Source organism: Camelus bactrianus, chromosome 17 (assembly GCF_048773025.1).
Source record: "Camelus bactrianus isolate YW-2024 breed Bactrian camel chromosome 17, ASM4877302v1, whole genome shotgun sequence".
Taxonomy (NCBI): Eukaryota; Metazoa; Chordata; class Mammalia; order Artiodactyla; family Camelidae; genus Camelus; species Camelus bactrianus.
In genome coordinates, this window is record NC_133555.1 from 10,180,966 (window position 1) to 10,202,970 (window position 22,005).

Genomic DNA, 22,005 nt, shown 5'->3' on the forward strand with positions numbered 1-22,005 from the left:
CTTCAACATCTTTTCCCATCATCACTTTACGCACGTTCCCTCACCAGAAGGCATTCACCCTGCAAAGCCACAAGACTTGCAATGGCGTGGAAACGTGTTCCCTCCTGAAATGGCTTTCGGGGTGCCAAGTTTTCTTTTCAGAAGAATTATGCAGCAGTGATCAGCAGGAAACCCCGGGAACCATTTCTCCTACCTTAGCAGGAGTGCCAGGTGCTGAAAACAAAGCACTAAAGAACGTCAGTTCACTGCATGTGAGAACCAGCTAGGGAAAACTAATTTATCCCCTACAACAAGCAAGATGTTGCAAGAGAGATAAAGAGCACTATACTGAATGTGAACTTATCCATAGAGAGAGACAGCAATTGAGAACACCAGCTCTCAGACAAAAGAGCCGGCATCTCTAGACCTTGGGGAAAGACACACCAATGATGTGCAGAGGGACAGTTTTCCAAGGTCCACGCCAGAATTCAGTCTATCATCCTGTCATTTCTTCCTAACTGGATGTTTTATATCTACAAGCAAACCAGTGTTTCAAACAACATCCCCAAAAGCAGCACAAATGAAAACCACTAAGGGGCATTAATATTTCCCATATGTGCTTGTATTGAAAAGCCTTATCATAAAGTGTCAGGAAGTCAGCGTACTGCTGGGACTGATTACTGAGAAACAAGTTCTTTTTGAATTCTGAGTCAGACCACATTTGTGTCTGCACACTTCGGCCTCCCAGAAGAACAGAGGGGAGTTGCTGAGCGCAGGAGAGCAGGTGCGTTCTGGGGCAGGAGGGCAAGGGGCCTTGTGTACTGTGACGGACTCTCCCCTTCCGGGCTTGCCCTTTGAATGTGAGTATTTGGCCCCAGTGAAGACCGGGCCAGGAAATAGCACGACCGCTGTTCTCTGAACTTGCCTCACTATCTGGTTACCTTACTATAAGTCTTCAGGCCCTTCAAGGGAAGAGGTGGACACAATTCAGCGTTCTGGAATGACAAACTATGACACATTCAGTGTTGCCTGTCATTAATAATTGCCAGCAGACATCTGGACACCATGCCTACGCAGCGAGGCTCTGCATTATGACCATTTCTGATAATAATGGCTGACGTCTGGCAAGCATTTTCATGCCCACCATCGAGCATGCTGAGGGCTTTATAAATGTTCCCTTACTGTATCCTCACGATCACAGCGTGAGGCAAGCTCTACCATTGTTCCCATTTTATGGTTGAGAAACAGAGGTTCCGATGCCCAAGTCATATATAGGTAGCAAGCAGGAAGGCCCGGGGTTACAACCCTGGTCTACATGGCTGGTAAACAGAACTTTTCATCAATGGTGACTCCTGGAATGTGGACTAAAATGTTAACCATTGTTATTCTCTAGGTGACAAGATTATGGAAAACTAATTTGCTTTTTTATGCACAACTCTACTTGCTAATTTTTCTACTTTGGTATCTCCTAATTTTTCCACCATGGCCACAAAGGAGAAAAACTAACTTTGGTAAGTTAGGAGAAAAAAATTTTAAGTATCTTCTTCCCAACCAACATGCTTATTCAGAAGACAGTTGAACAAGTAAACGCTAGGCATATTTTACATTTCCCTCTGCAAACAAAGACCTATATATCCACCACTGTCAACGATCCTCAAATGAGAACTTGCCAGGGGGCCTAATTTAAAAACAAACAAACAAAAAAAGGGGGCGGGGACAGACTCTTCTCCAAGGTCTCAAACAATAAGTACCTTAACCAAGGGCCAGGCAGAAGCCTCTCTGGTCTGGCTGGAAACCTTTGGAGGTTCCCCCTCGCCTACCAATAGTTAAGTGGAGGAAGAGACGGATGGGGAAGAGGGTGGCAGGCAAGATGGGAGGAGGGGAGAGGAAGGAGAGATTTTGGTACAGTCATCAGTGGGGTCCTGGAAGGAAAAACAAAGGTCCGGAGAGTCAACAGAACATGCCTCTGGGGCCTGGAGGGGAGGCGGTGGAAAGTCAGCCTATGAGGGATGCGCCCAGGAGCAACCTTCTGGAAGACTTCCTGTTGTTCAGATGCAGGGTTGGGGACCCTGCCTCTTGATCTGATCCTGGACCATTTGTGCCCTTGCAGCTGCCCCCAGGGCTCCTGTGTCACACACACTAGCTGGGACGACTCAAGGGAAAAACAGCCGGTGCCAACCTGCCACTGAGCTGCATGGCCCCAGTCCATCAAACACTGTCCAGACACCTAGGGCTCTCTGCTAACATACTCTGAGTTGGTCACCCGACATTTATGAGAACAAGCCCAGGTGGTCAGCTCGCGCACCAACCTTCTCTCTCTCTGCTAGCTATTATTGTCAGCTCAGCCCTGCCATCCAGCCCACTTAAACCTCTGCTTTCCTTTCCTCATCTGTAAAATGGGGGTAATACTTAAAGGGGTTGAGGAATAGCTGCAACAGTGCATGAAAGCTGCCTGGTACAGGGGCTGGCACATCCCTACTGTGCAATGCTTGCTATTTTTTTTTTATCATTTTTTTTTTTTGAAAGAGATGAAGAATTTTGGATGGTTCTAGGACTTCAAAATTCTTTAAAAATTGTGAATCACTATGTTGTACAACTGAAGCTTAACTAATACTGTAAATCAACTATACCTCAATTTAAAAAATCAAAACAATTCTTTATATTAAATGTTCCCTGTTCATTATACGATAAATTCTGGGGGTGTAAGGTCCAAAATGACAACTGTAATTAATCATACTCTGTACGGTATATTTGAAAGCTGCGAAGAGAGTGAATCTTAACAAGTTCTCATCACACCACTGTGTGTGGTGACGGATGTTAACAAAACTTACTGTGGTGATCGTTTTGCAATATATACATATATTAAATCATTACATTATGCACCTTAAACTTATACAATGTTCTATGTCAAGCATCTCAATAAAACTGGAAAAAGTAATGCATTTTAAAAAATTTAAACCCAGTAAAGCAAAAGATCCCCTGCATAAAAAATCTGCTGTGTATCCTAACACATGAACTCCTGTATGACCCATGACGAGACATTTTACTTTAGGGAAGATAATTATCTTAAATTACCCCTTGAGAAAAAGCTCAACAATGTGGAATTATACTCAACTCCCAACCACAAAGCATTCTGGCCTTTCCAAATACACAGAATCACAGAATAAAGGTCGGGAGGAACCTGTATAGCCTGTAATTCCATGTCTCGCCCAATAATAGAATCTTCCTCCCCCTACCCCCGACGCCATCCCTACCATGTCTCCTATGGATGATCTTGGCTTCTGCTTGAACACCTGGCAACGGGGCTTGTCCCAGGTTCCAAAAGCATGGTCAGAAAACACCCATGTCCCTGCCCCTCCCCGACACAGGGAAAGCTGCCTCCGAGAACTTTGGCTGCTGATCTGACCTCTGATGCTCTAAGACCTCTGAAGACGTAAACGCTCTCTATCTGATTTCTCCTTAAGACTCGGCTTCTGGTTGCAAAGTACCACCAGCCTCCCCAGTTCCTGACACTGCCTTGCCCCAAGCCCCAGGGTTCCACACCCAGCTCTGCCACCCCATCGCTGTAGGACTTCAGGCCAGATCCCTAACTCCCTAAACCTTGCTTTTCACGTCGATAAAAGGGGGATAATCAGAGCACCTCCCTCAGCAGGTAGCCATGAGTTTCACTCAGTGAGACTGTGTTTATAAAGCACCCAGCAAAGCACCTGATAGGAAGTATGGCTGCAATCTACAAAAGCTATTTCTAGACCACCTCTACCTCTGCCACCGCTCTAACCAGTCCATGCACCTCCTAAAACAGGATTCTTCCAAGGTGGCTCGACGGGGGCAGAGAAACGTGGATTCCTGCCTCTGTGAGGTCTTCACGTAGGTGGAGCTACAGTGGCTTTACTGAGCCTCAACCGCCCGCTGGCCAAACTTCAGTTCTCCATCCCTGAAACTGCTCCCCGAGCAACATGGAAAGAAAGGGGATGTTGGATTCTGTTTGTTCGAAAGGTGAGAATAAAAACACGCAAATTCAGAGATCTTCTCAGAGAACAGAAACCAGGGATAGTGGTCCCCCTAATCTGTGGTTTCAGAATCTGTGTTGCTTCTTGCCTCTGATGCACCTGCCTGGTCATCTCGTCCACTCTGCTGGCTCCAGTGTCTTCCATGTGACGAGGAGTCCCAAATCTGTATCTCATGCCCCACAGCTACTAGGTTCAGCTCCTGGATGCCCATGGCACCTGAATGCATGAAGAAGAACTCACCTGTCCGTCAATCTGCTTCTCCTCCTCTATACCCACTTCATCTACCTCCACAAAGCCCAGTGGCATCTCCAGTCTTCCCTCTCTTCTTATCCCTGCCACAGGGCCTTTGCCCACGCTGTTCTCTTGGGCCTAGAACACACTCATTCCTATCCCATTCTTTGCTCTAGTTAAAGCCCAGGTCTGTTTTGTGATCTGTTTTGCATACCATTGCATTCCCAACACCAATGCCTACCACATGGTAGATGCTTAGTAAATATTTGTCAAATACACGAATGAAGTTCAATTGAGCATCAAATCTTACTGATTTTAAGCTTATGTAATATATTTCTTGAATCCTCCAATTCTTTTAAACTCCTCTTACCCCTACCCAAATCTCAGGCAACACCATTTCTCAGCTGGGCTCCATAAAGCCTTCCTGTTCCTCTGAGTCTGTCTTCCTATCTCAATCTTTTCTACACGTACAGCAAGAACAATCTTATAAAAACATAAATCAGACCACGTCATTCTTCTGCTTAAAACCTTCCCAAGACTCTTTGGGGCTCTCCACAATCTGGTCCCTGCCTATCTCTCCCTCCTCATCTCTCTGTACTCTCTCCACTGCTTTCTATACTCTGGTCATGACAAACCTTTCCCAGATCCATCCCCCAACATGCTGTATGCCTCTCTGTCCCCCAGGGCCTTTGCAATGCTGTCCCTGCTGCCTGATACCCCTCCCTCTGCCTGCCAGATCCACCCCACCACCACCACCTCTGGCTAACTCCCAGGCACCTTTACAGTCCCAGTTTGATGTCACTGCCTCTGAGAAGCCCTCTCTTGCTCCCCACATCTGGGTGATATGTTGCCAACATACTTCTCTATATAGCACCCAATGACCCTCTCTGGGCCCACTTCCACTGTCCTAAAATTGCTTATTCACTTGTTTGTGTCCCCATTAGACTGTGAGTCCACGAGGGCTAGGACAGCAGACTCCTCCTTCTCTCTGTTCCACCCCAGTCCCTAGCACAGTGCCTGGGACGTGGCAACCAGTCAAATTTGTGTTCAACGAACTACAATGTCAACTTATCTGCTGCCTAAAAGAATTCAAACTGTTTTTAGGCGACTGTCCTCCTAAAAATAATTAAAGCCAAGTTTACACTGTTGGATCAAGAATAGAGAATAGAGGCCGGCGAGCCCTTCTCAGTAGATTTCTATGAGAAATTCGGGAGCCAGAAACAAAACGTCTAACTTCTGTCCCTGCAAAGAAGTGCCCGTCTCCCACTGACTACCCCTCAGTATGTCCCAGGAGGCTGGAGACAGACAACACCTGGGTTCAAACCCCAGCTTCACCAATTACACGCTGTGTGTTCCTAAGCAACTTACGTACCTTCTGCACTTCAGCTCCCTCACCCGTATAAAAAAAGAAAGGAGGCACGTTCCTGCCTCCCAGGGGCCTCACGAGGGGCAAACCAAATAATCCACACAACGTGCTGGGCACAACACTTGGCCCGCACTAAGCGCTCACTTTTTTATTTTCAAATGAGACTGAAAGGAGAACGTTCACTTTTCTTCCTTCAGAGTCTTCACGCACTTCTGCCCATAACTTGGGACTCTTCTACGTGAGACTCTTCTTAATTTGTCAGCACTGCTGGAAACACATCCAAATAAGCAAAGGTCCCGGCAATGTTTAAATCCTCTGCAGGCCTATGAGGTGGCTGACACCCAGAGAGGTCATCCAAGGTACTCCTTTTCAGCCCCCAAAGTCACAACATCCCAGACAGCCGGACCTCAACTCCACTCCGCCTTCGTCCAACATCAAACCAGGCCCCTGCTGGATGGCGGGGATGGGGGATGGAAGCCTCTTCAAAGGAATGATAATTCAACATTTAGAACCTCTGCCACTTTGGTGTTAAGACAGGCTAAAGCAAAGCCTCATCGAAAAAAAGTATGTTCATTTCATTTTAAGCAGCTCAAACTTTTTTCTTTTTTCTTTCTTTTTTTTTTTTTTTTGGCTAAAAGCTTTGTGGCAATTCCTCTGCACACACTTAACTAATTGCATTATATTCATTTTTTTGGAAAAAAAAAAAAACCTCAACTTTCACCTACACACAATTCAGAATTTAAAAGTTAGCAACTCCTGAAATCAGACTAAATTAGAACACTCTCATTAACCAAGAAGTTAACTAAGGTATCACTTAATCCTCAAGGGTGGACAGACAAGGAAGGAAACCAGAAGCATTACTTCATGCCAGTTAATAGACCCCAAAACCACAGACTCACACATTTTTATTAACATGTAGCAGCAAGCCTCTTGTATTTAATACAGATGAGGCCACGTGGCCCTTGGGGCTGAATAGTTTGACTTTCATTAACCAGGGGGGAAAAATACCCATTGATACTGCCCTTAAATTAGGCCCTTCCAAGCCCTGTTGTCAGGCACTGAAGGTCCCTGTCACGCGCACATCATCCATTTTCTCATGACCAAGTTCCCCAGGTGTTTCACCACCCGATGACCTTAACTTTGACAAGACACACACAAAATACTCCCCAGAGGTCTGGATTTGTAATCATTTACCCATTCTAAACAGGTAAGTTGGTTAGCATGGAATATCTTATCTAGTTTTAACAGTTTCTACCTTGATGCTTCTAACACCAGTTAACAGAAACTGAGGGCAAGAAAGCTTCAAGACAATCTAATTTTTATTATAGGACACAACTTTATCTGAGGCCAAAAGCTGCAAAAACCACCAAGCAAAGAGCGATAGACTGACAGCCATTAAGGAAGTCGCATTTCGAGTCACTATTCTCAGATGTGGAGAAAAACCTGTGCTTTATCACTTTTTTTCAGTGACCCTTCCCACTGCAGAACTTCTGGCCTGCTTGGTGTAATCTTGCTTATCTGAAAGAGATGAACACAAGCACCACTGACTTCCAGGTTCTCAGTGTTCCTTTGCAATGCAGGAGGAGCCTTAGCTGGGAAGCAATTTTGTTCTGCAAAAGCAGCTTAAATGCATTCCCATGCAAATATTTCTGAGCAGAAACTTCTGACACAATAGCCATCCAGACTTAGGGACATTCAATCACATCCTGCCACTTAAGCCTTCAGTCTCTCCCTCTCTCGAATGTTCCATGCCACCACTCAAGCTGGCATATTACCTATCTATCCTATAAGCCACGGGCTCTTAAAGCTGCCTGGGGGATCCCTGGAGGACTTCCAAGACCGTTTCAGGGGATCTTCAAAGTCACAACTATTTTCATAAGAACATCAAGGTGTCATTTGCCTTTTCACTCAACCTCTCACACAAGTACAGTGGAGTTTTCCAATGGCTGCAAGACATATGTCATAAAAAACTGGAGGCAGAGGCAGATACAGGACTCTAGTCATCTTCCATGAAGCCAGATCGCAAATCAATCTTTGAAAAAGTGTAAAACAGTGCCACTCTTCCCATAAACTTTTTTTGTTCTGGAAAATATAGTTAATGTCCATAAAACAATATACTACTGTGTTAATGTGCAATAGGTTTATTTTTTATATTTTCTCTGTTAATTTTGAATAACATAAATACAGATTGGTATAACTCCTACCAACAGAAGTTCCTTGGCGCCCTCAATAATTTTTAAGCACATAAAGAGCTCCTGAGATCCAGAAGTTTGAAAAAAATGCAGCTGTAAATTTTCTTTAAGATCTGCTCTGACACTGGCTGACTGTGTGCTTAGGACTCATACATATATATATGAAAAATTAGATGGAACAGGATTAAAATGCAAAACATACAACTGAATAGCCAGAGCTTTAGAGAGGACCCCTTGATTTGAAACCAAAATCCTTTTTATTCAACACATTTATGGCGTCCCTATTATACACTACCCCTACTCCAGGCACAGGGCAGTGGGCAGGGGTGGAGAGGGATGTAGGTCAAAGAAGACAGACAAGGTCCCTGCTCTCATGATATACATATTCTAGTGAAGACAGACAATAAACAAACAACAAGATGAATCAAGGGGGAGGGTATAGCTCAGTGGTAGAGTGCATGCTTAGCATGCACAAGGTCCCGGGTTCAATCCCCAGTACCTCCACTAAAAAATAAAATTAAAAATTAATTAAAAAATACATAAAGAAACCTAATTACCTTCCCCCCTCAAAAAAAAAAAAAAAAACCCCAAAAGAAATTTTAAAACAAGATGAATGAATCAAGACAAGTCAGAAAGTGATAGGTACTATTCAGAGAATTAAAACTGTCACCCAATCGTACCTGATACAATTGAGTGACAAATGAATTTTGGCTGGTCAGAGAGGACAAGCTGAGGCATGTAAGTAATACCTGAAAGTCAAGACAGAGGCAGTAATGCAAAAAAATCAGGCAGAAGAGCATTTCAGGCAGAGCAAACAGCTAGTACAAAGACCCTACAGCAGGAAAGATCTTGGCAAGTTTGAGAAACAGAACGCCGGCCACAAAGTCGGGAGCATGAACGGGGAAAGGAGGAAAAGGGCAGGGGAAGGCCAGAGAAGAGAGATGCCAGCGCCAGCGGAAAGGCGCAAGGGTGAAATGTATGCCTTTGTTCTAACTATGACAGGAGGTCTGTAACCTTGACCAAGTTATCCACACTTTCGGGCCTCGATCTCCTCATCTGCAGAATGGGGACCATGAGGGCTTACCTCATAAAGTTGTGTTAAGGATTAAACGAGAAAAAGGGAAAAACGGACTTAGCACATAAGAAGCAAAATATAGGAAACATTCCCATTTGCCATTACTCTACCTTGTGAGCTGCTCTATTTTCTACTCTCATAAACCACTCATATTAAACTTTTGGTTCTGATGATCAGCTGAAGATCAGCCTATCTACCAGCAGGTCCAAATGAATGTAGACAAGGGACACATTGTGACATGTATTTATTTACCTGAACATGCCAACAACCAGCTCCAGCAGAACGTGCTCCCCACTATTCCTAGTGGGACCCAAACCACCACCACCGGGTGAGGAACGGATGACCACATCACACCTACAGAGCCACCAAGGTTTGCCACTTGGCCCCAAAGCACCATGCATTTGGAAAGTTATTCTTCTGCTGAAAACTGTAGCCAATGGGAATCCATCAGCCTTTCCTGCTTTCTTGGCACATCCACAGCCAAAAAAAACCACACACACACACACAAAAACAAAGGGCCTTTGCCAAAGTCTTTTAGTGCTGGTTTTATTGCTGCTCGCTTTAAAAATGACTCTTTAAAAAGAAAATCAGAAAGCTTCCTTTAAAGTAAGGCAGCAAAGAGAAGGGCTCAAGCAGAAAGACTTAAAAGCGCCTGGAGAGCCACAAGGCCACAGGCAGCCGGCCTCTCTGAAACGTGGGTCAGGCCTGGGGGGCCACAGCCACCGCCGACATGCAAAGGCACCACTTCACTCACAGGTCAAGCAGCCCCCGGGGGGCAAAGTCAGGCAAACCACGATGCCTTTCGGAGGGAAAACAGGAGTAGGCCCAGAAAAAGGAAGAGTTGCCGGGTGTGTGATCAATCTCCTGGCGGGAGGCCAAGGACACTCCTTGCAGAGGAGCACAAGCCTCCTTAAGATGCCCTGGCCCAGGCACATATATGGTAATATGGCTGCAAATTTGGGGGAGGGGAGGCCCATCACATCCACGGTTGACTCTTCCCAGAGAGGGAGAAAGGTTCTCTTTACAACCGGCTCAGCTTCTGCTCCGGGAGACTCTCACGGTTAATTCTGGAACTTCCTTTGAGCCAAGAGTCTTGACGATATGATCTTTACTGTGAACCGAGGATGGGCAGCACGGCATTTCTGAGCCGGACACCCAGCTGGACACCACCCCACACCCCACCCTCCACGCTTCCGTGCAGCCTGCTCCTGGCCTACTCATCCCGTTAGCGGCTAATCAGATCATCCTCAGAAACGCATTGTGTCCCCATTGAGAGATCATTTATTCTATTGCACAAAAAAAAACACTTCTCTCTGGAGCATAGAAAATCATATTCTGCTTTCGTTTTCAGCCAGTCCCAAAGGAAGTTACCAACTCAGAAGTTTCAGCTTTAAGCAGGGCCCCCTCTATGATGACCTCAGAAATCACAGCTGTGAATCTGAAGTTTGGAGCAATCCTCCAGTTTAAACATCACGCATCTGGACATCTCACACACAAAGATAAACCTACGTGCCTTTTCACAAACATGTCCGCTAAATAAGCTACTCCTGAAACAGGTACCTTATTTACAGAGTTATTTCTCAGAGAAGATGCCAAGACTGACATATGCTCCCATGTCTCCTATTCCTCAAGACCAACATAAGAGAAGCCAATCCAAAGCTCAAGATAGCAGTCAGAAAACTTCTTGTTTGGTGACGAGAGATCATTTAGCCTAAATTCCTCATTTTATAAGTGGAAACAAACACCCTGAGTGATTTCTTAGAGGTCACACAGGCAGTTAGTGGCCAAAGCCTGCAGACCACAGGGCTCCAGGAACCAAGGCCAGTGCTCGGGTGGATGGGGAGGGTGTTTATTTTGTTAAAAAGTTAAAGTCAGCCCCAGTCTGAGAAGATATGCCTCTGCCCACAGCCTGAACCACGGCAAGGGGAAAAAAAGCTAGGTTAATATCCTCAGAGAGAGAGATAAAAGTCTCACTAAGTCTGGAAGAAACACCCTAGGACAGAGTTTCTCAGCCTCATGGCTACTGTCATTAGGGGGCAGAAAATTCTTTGTTGGGGGAACCTGTCCAATGCATTATAGGGTATTTAGCAGGGTCCCTGGCCCTCCCCACTGGATGCCATTAGCACCTTCTCACCATTCAGCTGTGACAACATAGAAACACCTCCAGACATTGCCTAGTGTCCCCGGGGGACAAAATCACCCCACTGGTTGAGAACCACAGTTCTAGGACATAGGTTTGGTTTGGTTTTGATCGAGAAGATCTTTTGCAAGCATTTACTGTTCTACAACTCGGCAGCAATGCCCCAGAGCAGGTATTTTTATACCTATTCTACAGAAGAGGAAACAGACGCACAGATGTTGCATGTTTTGACTGTACCGAGCAGGCAGCCAACACCCAGTCCTCAGGAGTCCCCATCCTGCGGTTCAGCAGGGGAATACCATTTCAACCCAAGAGCAACTCTTTGCACTACCTGACTCCCACCTGCACTGCCTTTTAGTGACGATCACCAACTTCCCAAGCCTAATGTCCTCCAGAGAGCCATTCTGAGCCACATCTCAAAAGCCACTGAAAGGAACTGCTTAGTGAGTTTCTACCCAGGCCTCACTTTGCCCTCCCTAGCAAAGAGGGTTTTTCAAAGCAATAAGCCAGCTCAGGAAATATGCACTCAGGAGAGGGGTACAAAAAATTAGATTCTTCTAAGAAGCAGCCTACAGCCTTCAAAGGGAGAGGAAATGTGGATAAATAACGTCATTCACAAGTATTTGTGAGCAGTTACTATGTGTCAGGTACTCTTGAGGGTGAAAAAATCAAAAAGGCCCATAGACATAAAGCACCAAGGCATTTCAAATGACAAAGATTCTGAAGTATCAGCAAAGGTTTCCCAGAAGAGGACAAACGGGCTGGGAATGGAAGGATTTGGCAAGGTGAATACAGAGCGATGGGGACAGGGATGGGAGGCAGAAAGGACACGGTCAAAGGCACAGAGACAGAACGTGATCACACACAGCAGGCAAATAAGTGAATGTACCCAACTCTGGGTGTCCTCTCAGCTTTTCCTGTTCAGAAATATGTGTGCAGGGTGGGGGCAGGGGGAATGCTTTTTAAGGCATTTTTGCAAAACAAAATCACTTCCTAGACAAAGCTCCTCCTCAAATGCAAATAAATGCCAAGGAACTTTGAGGCCAGTGACATTTTTTTCTTAGGTGTATCTTTTTCTGATGAGCAACATTGTGCCAAGCAGTCCAGAAGTTCTGCTGATTCGATGGGCCCTAAAACATTGTAAAACTAAGTTTCTCAAAGTGTCCAATAACAAGAGGTTAAAATGCAGCTTTGTTTCTATCGGTGGCTTCATGATCCTAAGTAGGTTTTACATGAAGCTTTGGGTCTCTTTCCACCTCTATCTGAACAGCCAATTAAAAAAAAAAATCCGCAAATGTAAGCATGAAAGATTGCATTTTTATCGGAAAGAATCCTGCCAGACTTAATACCCTCTCACCTTAGGCTGGTGACTGAGACTACCTTCCCTCTTACCTGGACCTGAGAAGGCTGCTGGGGAAAATACAAAAGGCAGTCTGAACAGGTGAGAGCTAGTCACAAAAAACGAAGTAACCATAAAAGCAGGTTCTGAAAAAGCCGAGGGGCAAGCACCCTCCAGCACAGATCTTCTGGCACTTTCTCATGGGATCTTGCTAAAAGTGCAGTTTCAGATTCAGTGGGTCTGGGGTGGGGCCTGAGACTCCGCATTTCTAACAGGCTCTCTGTTGAAGCCAAAGATGTTGGTCTGGTGACCACAAATGGAGTAGAAAAGATGCAGGGCAATGTTGCTCAAACTGTTGGCTGCAACCCACAGTAAGAGACACACTGAGCTCACAACCCATCGTTCACTGTGTGTGTGACAGACAGAGAAAACTGGTTGCCACACACCCAGTTCTTTTAAGTGTATCCAGGCGATACACTTTGATGTTTTCTATTCTAGTCTACTTCATCAAAAAATTATCTATCAAGACCCACGAAACTGATTTCACAAACTCTTAATGGCCTGCCACACAGTTCGAAAAACATGGATAACATTCCTGCTTGTCTGGGGAGCACGACTGCATCTCAGCCCCAGGGCACAAAAGCTAAAACTGAGACCAACTGGGAAAGGTAAGAGTGTGTTCAGAACTTTTTAAAAGTTTTATCTTTTTAACTGAAGTACAGTTGACTTACAATGTTTCAAGTGTACAGCAGAGGGATTCAGATATATATATATATATATAAGAACTCTTTTTTAAAAGGCGAAGATGTATCGATTGCACTTTGGAAAAGCTTTCACTAAAAATGTTCAGGTGATAAGTCTTCTTCATTTTAATCTCTTTTCTGACCTGTATAATAAGAATGAGAAGAGGACCTATCTGGCCCTGAGTGGAGGTCTCTACATATCATTTCCCATTCAAAAGAACTCGGGTTTCTTGGAGAAAACACTGATTTCGGGTCTGCGACAAGAAATATAAAAGATGAGTCTGGAACATCCTGTCACACAAGGAACAGGAAATCAAAGACCACTGGGGTTGTGCCTTTTCCCATCAACCTGGGTAGCCTCTCACTCACCAAGCAGAGAGGGACAATTTGAACATCAATAAGGACAACTACACAAAATGTGACATATAAAATATGTTTAAATCCATGAGTTCATAATGATACTAACAAAAAATATATATACCCAATGGTCATCTTGGCACAGGGTTTCTTAACAGTGGCACTGCTGGTACTTTGGACTAGATCATGCTGTGTTGTGGTGGGAGATGCAATGTACTGAAAGCTGTTTCGCAGCATCCCTTGCCAGTAGCACCCTCTCCCCAGTTATGACAACCAAAAATGTCCCCAGAGGTTGTCCAATGTCCTGGGGTTGAGAACTACCGCCAAGGATCAACTCATTCCCGCTAAGGAATCAACTCATTATTTTTGAAAACTGGTAAAACACAGAGAGATTCAAGTACTGATTCTGTCTTTTTTTTTTTTTTTTCCCCTTCTTTATGAACTCTACCCCAGGGAACCAAAAATTAAGTGGGGGAAATTTCATTTCATAAAATATTGCAGCTAATAAATGAAGAAAAAACATAGTTAGGAGTTTTACAAATCCGACTGAACTAATGGATTGAGGCAATGAGCATCAATGGATGCTAATCACAAGAAGATATGTCCATACATATCACACACTCCCGACTGATGCTTACAAAACAGACCTGAAAGAAAGAGAAAGAAGAAAAGAAAAGGAAAAGGAAGAAGAGAAAAAAGAGAAGAAAAAAAAAAAAAGAAAAAGAAAAAAGAAAGAATACATTTGACTCTGATCAAGCCTCTACATCTGACTACTAAATTATGGTAAATAAAGAGGTCAGAAGGACAGAGGAACGTGTTTGACTACACCACACCGATGCGGTCAGCAAGATCCAAACTGTAGGAAAATGTCACCCAGTTTCTTTAATAATAACCAAAAAATATATGGGGAAAAAAAGAGATGTAAAGGAAATACAGACATTAAAATCACATCAACAACCTGCAATGTATCAACCTTATTTGGTTCCTAACTTAAACAAACTGTTAAAGTATTCGTATGTATGTTATTATTTTATGTATCTTTAAATAAATGTATTTCAATCAAGAAAGTGAGAACACAAACTCAATTTAAAAAATTGGGTTTTTTTTTTCTTAAAATGGGTAATAGTATTGTGATTTTTTTTTTAAAAGAACCCCAATACCAGAAATGACATACTAAAATATAGAAGAACTGGTATGTCTGGAATTTGTTTCAAAGTCATCCAAGAAGAGAGGGGAGAGTATACGTGAATTTAGATGGAACCAGACTGGTCATGAACTGATAGAACTGATAACCATAGAGGGTGGGTGAGGAGTCAAGAGGGGTCATTATACTAACATCTCTACTAATACATGTGTTTCACATTTTCTATAGTAAAGTTTTCCTTTTAAGCACAAACAAGAAACTGCCCAGCCCTAACTCCTCACAGGATTACATTACTTTGCAGAACAAATGAGAAATCCTTTATTTAAATGAATGATTACTAGGCTTTATCCCTGTAATAAGATAGCTAACAGTTAAATAGGGTTTTACCTTCCATTTAGTTTTCTTAAAAAACGATATGGGGGAAGGTAATAGCTCAGTGGTAGAGTGCATGCCTAGCATGCATGAGGTTTGGGGTTCAATCCCCAGTATCTCCTTTAAAATAAAAAAAAAAAAAAGTACATACTGAATGAGAAAGCCTGGACTTTATGAGGCTGGTGAAACCTGAAAGATATACTTTTTTTTTTAACCCTAGTGATTCCATACATGTCTTCATTCAAATGGAATTCCATCAAAGGTAGAGCCACTTTTGGAAAAATGAAGACTCGGATGCCTGTTTATTAACAAGAAAAGATATCCACAAAATATACTGCAAAAGGCAGGGTACCAAACAGGAGGCATGAGTCCCTTTTAATGAAATTCAAAATGCACATAATTTTTGTCTATAGTTAGAGGCAAAGTCTGAAACCCTAAACTTGGATAATGGGATTGGGAGTGACTGGTTTTGTTCTGTTGCTTCTATTTCCTACTGTTGTACAATTGAATCTGCGTATCTTAGGCAATACATAACAAAATATATGTCTGGTACACATGTTACACATGTGTACAAGTTTGTACACATGGAGGGCTCCACCTCACTCACCAGGGAAAAGCAGTTATGTGGAACTTGACATTCCCCAGGGATCATGCTAGATTGCAAAGCATGAATCCTCTTTGTGTAATTCCTTAAAACAAGACTGGATAGACAGTAGGGTAGCCCCAGGGCATAAAAGTTTTGTGTTAAAGGTAAAACCCCAGGAATATCATTAGGTTATTAGAATTTGTTACTCAGATCAACTGTATGTTCACTTCCTTTATCAAAGATGACTTTCCTGCTGAAGTGAAATAGAATCCCAGGTAAATCAGGTGATTTACCAGACAATCTAGAAATGTGGGCTTTACCCTCCATCAAGTTCCAACCTGGTATATGATCTTACCAGACTCACTAGAGCCTCTTTGGAAAGGACAGGGTGGTTCAGTGATGTTGAGAACCACTGAGATTTGTGTTTGAAAATCCTCGGGGAACCAAATCACTGCTAACTTGCAAACACCTGGCCCCTGCACGATTTAACCCTGATTCCCTCTTCCATCTGAATGCCTAGCAGTCTCCCTCAGCTGCAGCCACGCTGGCCTCCCTGCCCTTCCTGTAACAGGCCCCACCTGCTCCCATCTCAGGGCCTCTGCACTTGCTGCTCTGGCCCTTTGGAGTGTGCTTTTCCCTAGATACCTACATGGCTAACCTGCTTACTTCCTTCAGATCTGTGCTCAAACACCAGCACATGAAGAGCCCTTCCATGAGTCCTGATCCCCACCACAGAAGTCCTTTATCCCCTTTACCCTATTGTTACTTTTTTCTTTTTATTGTGATGAAATATACATATATAACATAAAATTGACCATTTTAACCATTTTTAAGTGTATGATTCAGAGGTATTAAGTACATTCACATTGTTGTGCAACCATCATTACCATCCATCTCTAGAACTTGTTCATCTTCCCAAAATGAAACTCTGTACCCAGTAAACAAACTCCTGTCCCCGGCACATCCACTCTTCTGCCTTCTGTCTTTCAATCTGATTGCTCCAGGGACTTCCTGTCAGTGGAATCATACACTAATTGTTCTTTTATGTCTGGTTTATTTCACTTAGCAGAAAGTTTTCAGGTTCATCTATGTTGTAGCATGTACGAGAATTTCATTCCTTTTTATGGCCAAATAATATTCCATTGTATAGACATACCACAGTTTATTTGTCTGTAAATGGACATTTGGGTTGTTTCCATCTTTTTGGCTATTGTGAATAATGATGCAGTGAACATGGGTGTACAAATATGTTTGAGTCCCTGCTTTCAATTCCTTTGGGTACATATCTAGAAGGGGAATTGGGTCATCTGATAATCTGATGTTTATTTTTTGAGGAACTGCCATGCTGTCTTCCACAGCAGCTGCACCATTTTACATTCCTACCAACAGTGCACGAGGGCCCCAATTCCTCCACTTCCTCACCAACATGGTTGCCTCCCTATTCGGCTTTATTTTTCTCCGTAAGATTTACTACCTGTCATACTAGGATACCTGCTTATTACATTGGCTGCCTTCCCCCGACTAGGATGTAAGCCTCTTGTGAGTCACTTTCATTGCTGTATCCCCAGCACCTTGAGCACACCCAGGCACATAGCAGGTACTCAAGAAATTTGTTGAACGAAGGAAAAAAGTATCTCGACTACAAAAGCTTCAACAGGCATTAGAATTGCTTGAACAGATTTATCACATCAAACGCCTTAAATTATGTCCAGTTTAGGAAAGAACCTGGACATAGTTCAATGTGAAGAACAGCTCGGTGGGTGATGGTTTCAGCTCCTCCTCACGAGCATTAACCTCAGAACCACAAACATTATGACAATTGTTAGAAATCATGGAAATTATGTCATTCGTGTCACTGACTTCAAGCCCTAATTGATTTCATCAAAAGAGCAGGGCAAAAACTTAAAACAGCCTCAGTGAACTAAAGAACTGTGTGTACTTCCAGTTGCTCAAGAGCCTGTGAAAGCAATGTGTTTCATTTTAAAAGATCAAACCAACAGCAAATAAGATGGGGCAATGGCCTTGTAGAGACTCCTTAATTAGATGTAACGAAGGACAGCTTGACCTAAAATCCAACTCCAGGTCTAATTTTAATTTTTTGAGCTTTTTTTTTTTCTATTGTTCAAATTTGGTATTTGTTGTTTCATTTTGGCTTGTTTTTTAAGAGCTCCTTGTAAAGAAACCAGATTTTCCTTGAGCTCATTATAAATGAGCTAAAAAGCCATTTGATTTTTTGCTGTGGAAGTTAGCTGATTGAATACCAACGTACTAGAAGTTTCTTTTCTTTCTCTAAGACCATGGTCTTCCTCAGCTGAAAATATTTTGAGATAAAAGGCAAAAGAGCTGTCCTGAGTTCACCTATTTCTCCTCTAAGCAACCCTTCCATCTCTCCTTCCTCAAGATGCCAAATTCCTCCAAAAGGCAACCACTTTGTTCAAATGGTTTATACCATTGTCAACACCAAACAACTTCCAAGGGGCTTAAAGTGGAGGCCAGGAGTAATTGATTTAGAGCGTGAAGAAAGTTTCCTGCCTGTTAAGAAGGCAATCTTGATAGGATATTCTGTTCCGGTTTGAATAATTCAAAAAGCAGATTGTACTTTCAACACACACACACACGCAAGTGAAAGTAAGAAATGAAAAAGACAAGTATTCTTGCACAACTCACCACAAGGCAAACTGAAGTGTATATGAAGAGACAGCAACATTTCACAGTTCAGACTCACTGCAATTTAAACTTTCAAATTATTCAGATGGAGAAACACCTGATCCTTTGAGCCTGCTCAGATGCCTTGATGTAGATGATCAAGATCAGATATGAGATGAATCTCATGGTGAATTTAGATGATGTTTCTTGTGGTTTGGTTTGGTTTCTTTTCCTCTCCTCACGCAGGCTTTCAGAACACAGCTTTTCAAAATGAACTCAGGACACCTAAGGCCTCCTTAAATACCTAGTCTTCTATCTCTATGGCTACATTGTTTTTTTCTTACATCAAGGTAACTTTGTTCCTTCATTGTTGGTGGGACACAAACCAGTTATTTCATCAATAGCAATGAAGTTTACCATTTTTCCTGGTTACCCCCTTATCCCTCCAACTTAGGTGCATTTGTGAGATGCAGCAGAGTCCCAAAGCCTGGCGTTCTACCTGCTTGCACTGTGTGATAGCTACTGGGCCTGTGATTTCGCTCTCTGCACCTCAGGTCCTTCACCTGTACTCACGAGGTTTCTGTGATACGTGGTTCTGGACCTGGCTTACAATAAGTCCTTAAAGTGTATTATTATTTTCAGCAACCAGTCACAGAAGAGTCTGTGGACCATTGTCTCCTTGCCTGCAGCTTACCCTGAAGAGAGGAACTGAACTCAGTCCTCATCCTTAAGAGTGCCCACGTAGCCATGCGAGTCAACAGAACTCCAAGAAGGAAGTAGACCTCACACATCTAAACGCTTCCCTCTCCACCAGCACTGCTGAGGATCTTATCAACAGGAAACAAAAGCACAATACCACTATAATGAAGTGTCTGACTTTTCTTTTCTAATTAGAAAAGCCCAAAGATTGTAGCCCAGGGAACAGCTAAATATTTAGAATGTTAAAGGAGTTATGAAGACCCAGACCTCCACCCCTGTTACCCTGTTGTTTATCGTGTTCCCAACCATTTCAGAAGAAAAAAACCTTTGCTGTCCAAATCTGCAGCAATGGGAATGTATGTGTACCTGTTAAAACCTCCCTGTCTTGAAGTGGAGTCTGACCATTTGGGGGAAAAATAGCTGCTTATGTTTACAGATAAATGATGCCCTGAGCTCACATCCGACCACAAGCACTTCAGCAACAGATCCAACAGATTCCTTGACATTCAGGTGGCCTCAAGTCAAGGGCTGGATGCTACTATCTTAGGCTGCAAGAACTTCCCTTTTTAAAGTTCTAATTCCTTCAATTTGCTAGCAACCACTTTCATTTCTTGCAATCCAACCTACTCTGATTAAACACACATTCACAGTAAGAAAAAAAAAGAAAGTGACTATTTTTGAAAGAGAGAGGCAGATAATTTTTGCTTACATATCTTGGCAGATGAAATGCACTGCATCCTTCAGAATTTAAATTATCAGCACACTGCCTGGCAAGTTCAATTCTCGGGTCACCAATAGGCACCCCTTTTACTGCTCCATTTAATAGGTTTTCCCCCCTCTTCGCATAAACCTTCAGGCTGCTTCATTACTGAACCACGGACAAAAGTGCTAGGCTGGACAGCCCTCTGGATCTCATCAGTTCTCTAAAGCCCTCACGAAAGGCAATGACAAATTTTGGAGACTGAGTAATGGAGTTTCCTTTTCTTTCCTTCTCCTCATCTCCATGACTCTTTAGAGAGAACTTAAAATAGGCTTAGGACAAAAACTCATTACTGACTACAGCTCTCAGGCTTCCACTCACCTGACCCAGGTCAGGCACTCTGTTGCCAAAACACGCCCAGCCAGGGGTGCGAGTCCTGCTTCTTGGAAGCCAGCTCCTAAGTATTGAGAAAGAAAGAGTGAATATGAGACTGGTCAAAGATGGGTCCGTAACAGAAATTATCAAAATTCCACACTTCCACCTTCTTTAGCCTCTTTCCTGGAAAGACAATCCCACCCCCATACACGTATACATAGGACCACCACCACCAAATTTGACAAGTAGGTTGGTGGGATCTCTTAGTTGAAGATTACAGGTAACTTCGCTCATTTGTTTCCAATATTTAACTGATAAGTGAGACCCGGTGCGCACAAACTTCGAGAGAACGTGCCGAGGGAGGCAGAGAGGTGGGAGCGAAACTAAGGGAGGTGTTTGGCAGATCCCAAAGCACTTGTTTCCCAGAGCGGAGGCCAACTACCGAAGCCCGCATCCTCACCGAGCGCTAGCTTCGTCTGCACTTCGTCCCTCACCGCTCCCCCGGTTTTCTTCCGTTTTCTTAAGCCCTCCCCACTGGGGCCCCCACACAAGCCTAATTTTCCCAGCCATGCAGCTCGAGAGAGGGCTACATTTTAAGAAAGACTGTTTCCTTGAGCGGACTCACATAGGACACCCCCACAACCCCCTCCCCCGAAAAAAAACTATTTCCTGCAGCTGCTGCAACAGTTTCTAACTTGGGGGAATGCCATTCCAGTCCAGAATGGGTAGCCCTCAAAGCCAGTCGCTGGAGTCGAGAATTGTTTTAACCTCAAATGAACCCCCTCAAAATGCCCTCAGTAAAAGAACCCCCAAATACATGTAAGTGCATGCAAATCCACCAAGAACTCCCAGAGAGCGAGGCAAAACTTCTGCGCCCGGGGGGACACTACCAACTCCCCGCGCCCTCTGCCCGGCCCCAGCCGCTACCTTGGTGCTCGGGGAGTCAAGCCGGTTTGGGGGAGCAGGGCGAGGAGAAGGGTTAGCGGCCGCTGGGTAATCCCATGTCCACGAAGAGGGAGCTCGTTCCGTTAGGATGGAAGCGGAACACCCACACCTCCTCCCAGCGTGCGCTTTCTCTCTCTCCACCCTCTGCCTTCTCCACCACCACCACCTCCTCCTCCTCTCCTCCCACCCCAGCGAGCTTGAGGAAACGCTTCAGCAGCACATCCACATGGTTACTGCACTTTGAAGCGGCTCCTGGCTCCTTATATAGGCCAGGAAGCTCCCTGGGCAATGTAGTCCGAGTCCGGGGTCGCGGCGGCGCCTGGGGCTGCCGGGATGAACTACAAGTCCCAGAATCCCATGGGCTCCGGGGCTGGGCTCTAAATAGGAGCGCCCCGGGACGGGGAGGGGCGTCCTGCGGGGAGTCCGGGCTTCCAACCCCGTTTTGCGGGGAGAGCTGGCCAGGCTCTGAGCTCGCGACCCAGAGCTCCCCCAGGGATGTGCCCCCAACTCTTGAGGATTCTCCTCTTCTGGCTGCCCCCCTTCCATAGAATTCAGGTGTCACTGGGAGCAGGAGGCGGGGAGGAGCTCGGATTTCTGCTTTGAGAAGTTTTTACAAGCTCTTACCCACCCTCCCCCCGCGTTGGGTCCCCGCGCCAAGAATTTCAGAAATCCAGGGCACAAAAACGCCAGTGTTTGCGGTCAAGGATTAAAGGAGCGAGGTTGTCTTTATTTAATCTCCGCCCTGTTCGGATTTGCACAGAAAACTAAATCTGAGAGCAACGCAAGGGGGGAAAAAGGCAAGTGGCTTGGGAACACCTTCCTGAACCCGAACTGCGTGTGTCTTTCCTCGCCCCGCAGGAGGTAAAAGAACGCAAGCCTCTTGGTGCACAAATACAGGAGCCTGCTTGTGATTTGCCAGCGCTGAGATTGGAAGGCAGAAGATAAACACAAACGCGACCTCGGTCCTGACCCTGCTTCGAGCAGCCCCTCTGCTCCAGGGAGCTGTAAATGCTTAAGTAAATAAACCGCAAACCAGAAAAATAAGGGCTTTGGAGAGAGCGCTCTAAGATGCGCGTCCAGGCGGAGCTCCGTCCAGGAGCGCCAAT

At 44.4% G+C, this 22,005-nt stretch overlaps 1 protein-coding gene across 2 annotated transcripts in view; it reads right to left on the reverse strand.

The window, feature by feature from the left end:
• Window positions 1–21,128, reverse strand: part of ITPR1 (inositol 1,4,5-trisphosphate receptor type 1) — a 299,832-nt gene extending 278,704 nt beyond the window's left edge. For both annotated transcript variants that reach the window (XM_074344434.1, XM_074344433.1), the window contains exons 1-2: window positions 20,882–21,128; window positions 19,961–20,036 (exon numbers count right to left, since the gene is read on the reverse strand). The gene's annotated coding sequence lies outside the window, so the exon portion shown is untranslated. The remainder of the gene's footprint in view (window positions 1–19,960; window positions 20,037–20,881) is intronic.
• Window positions 21,129–22,005: the final 877 nt, after the last annotated feature.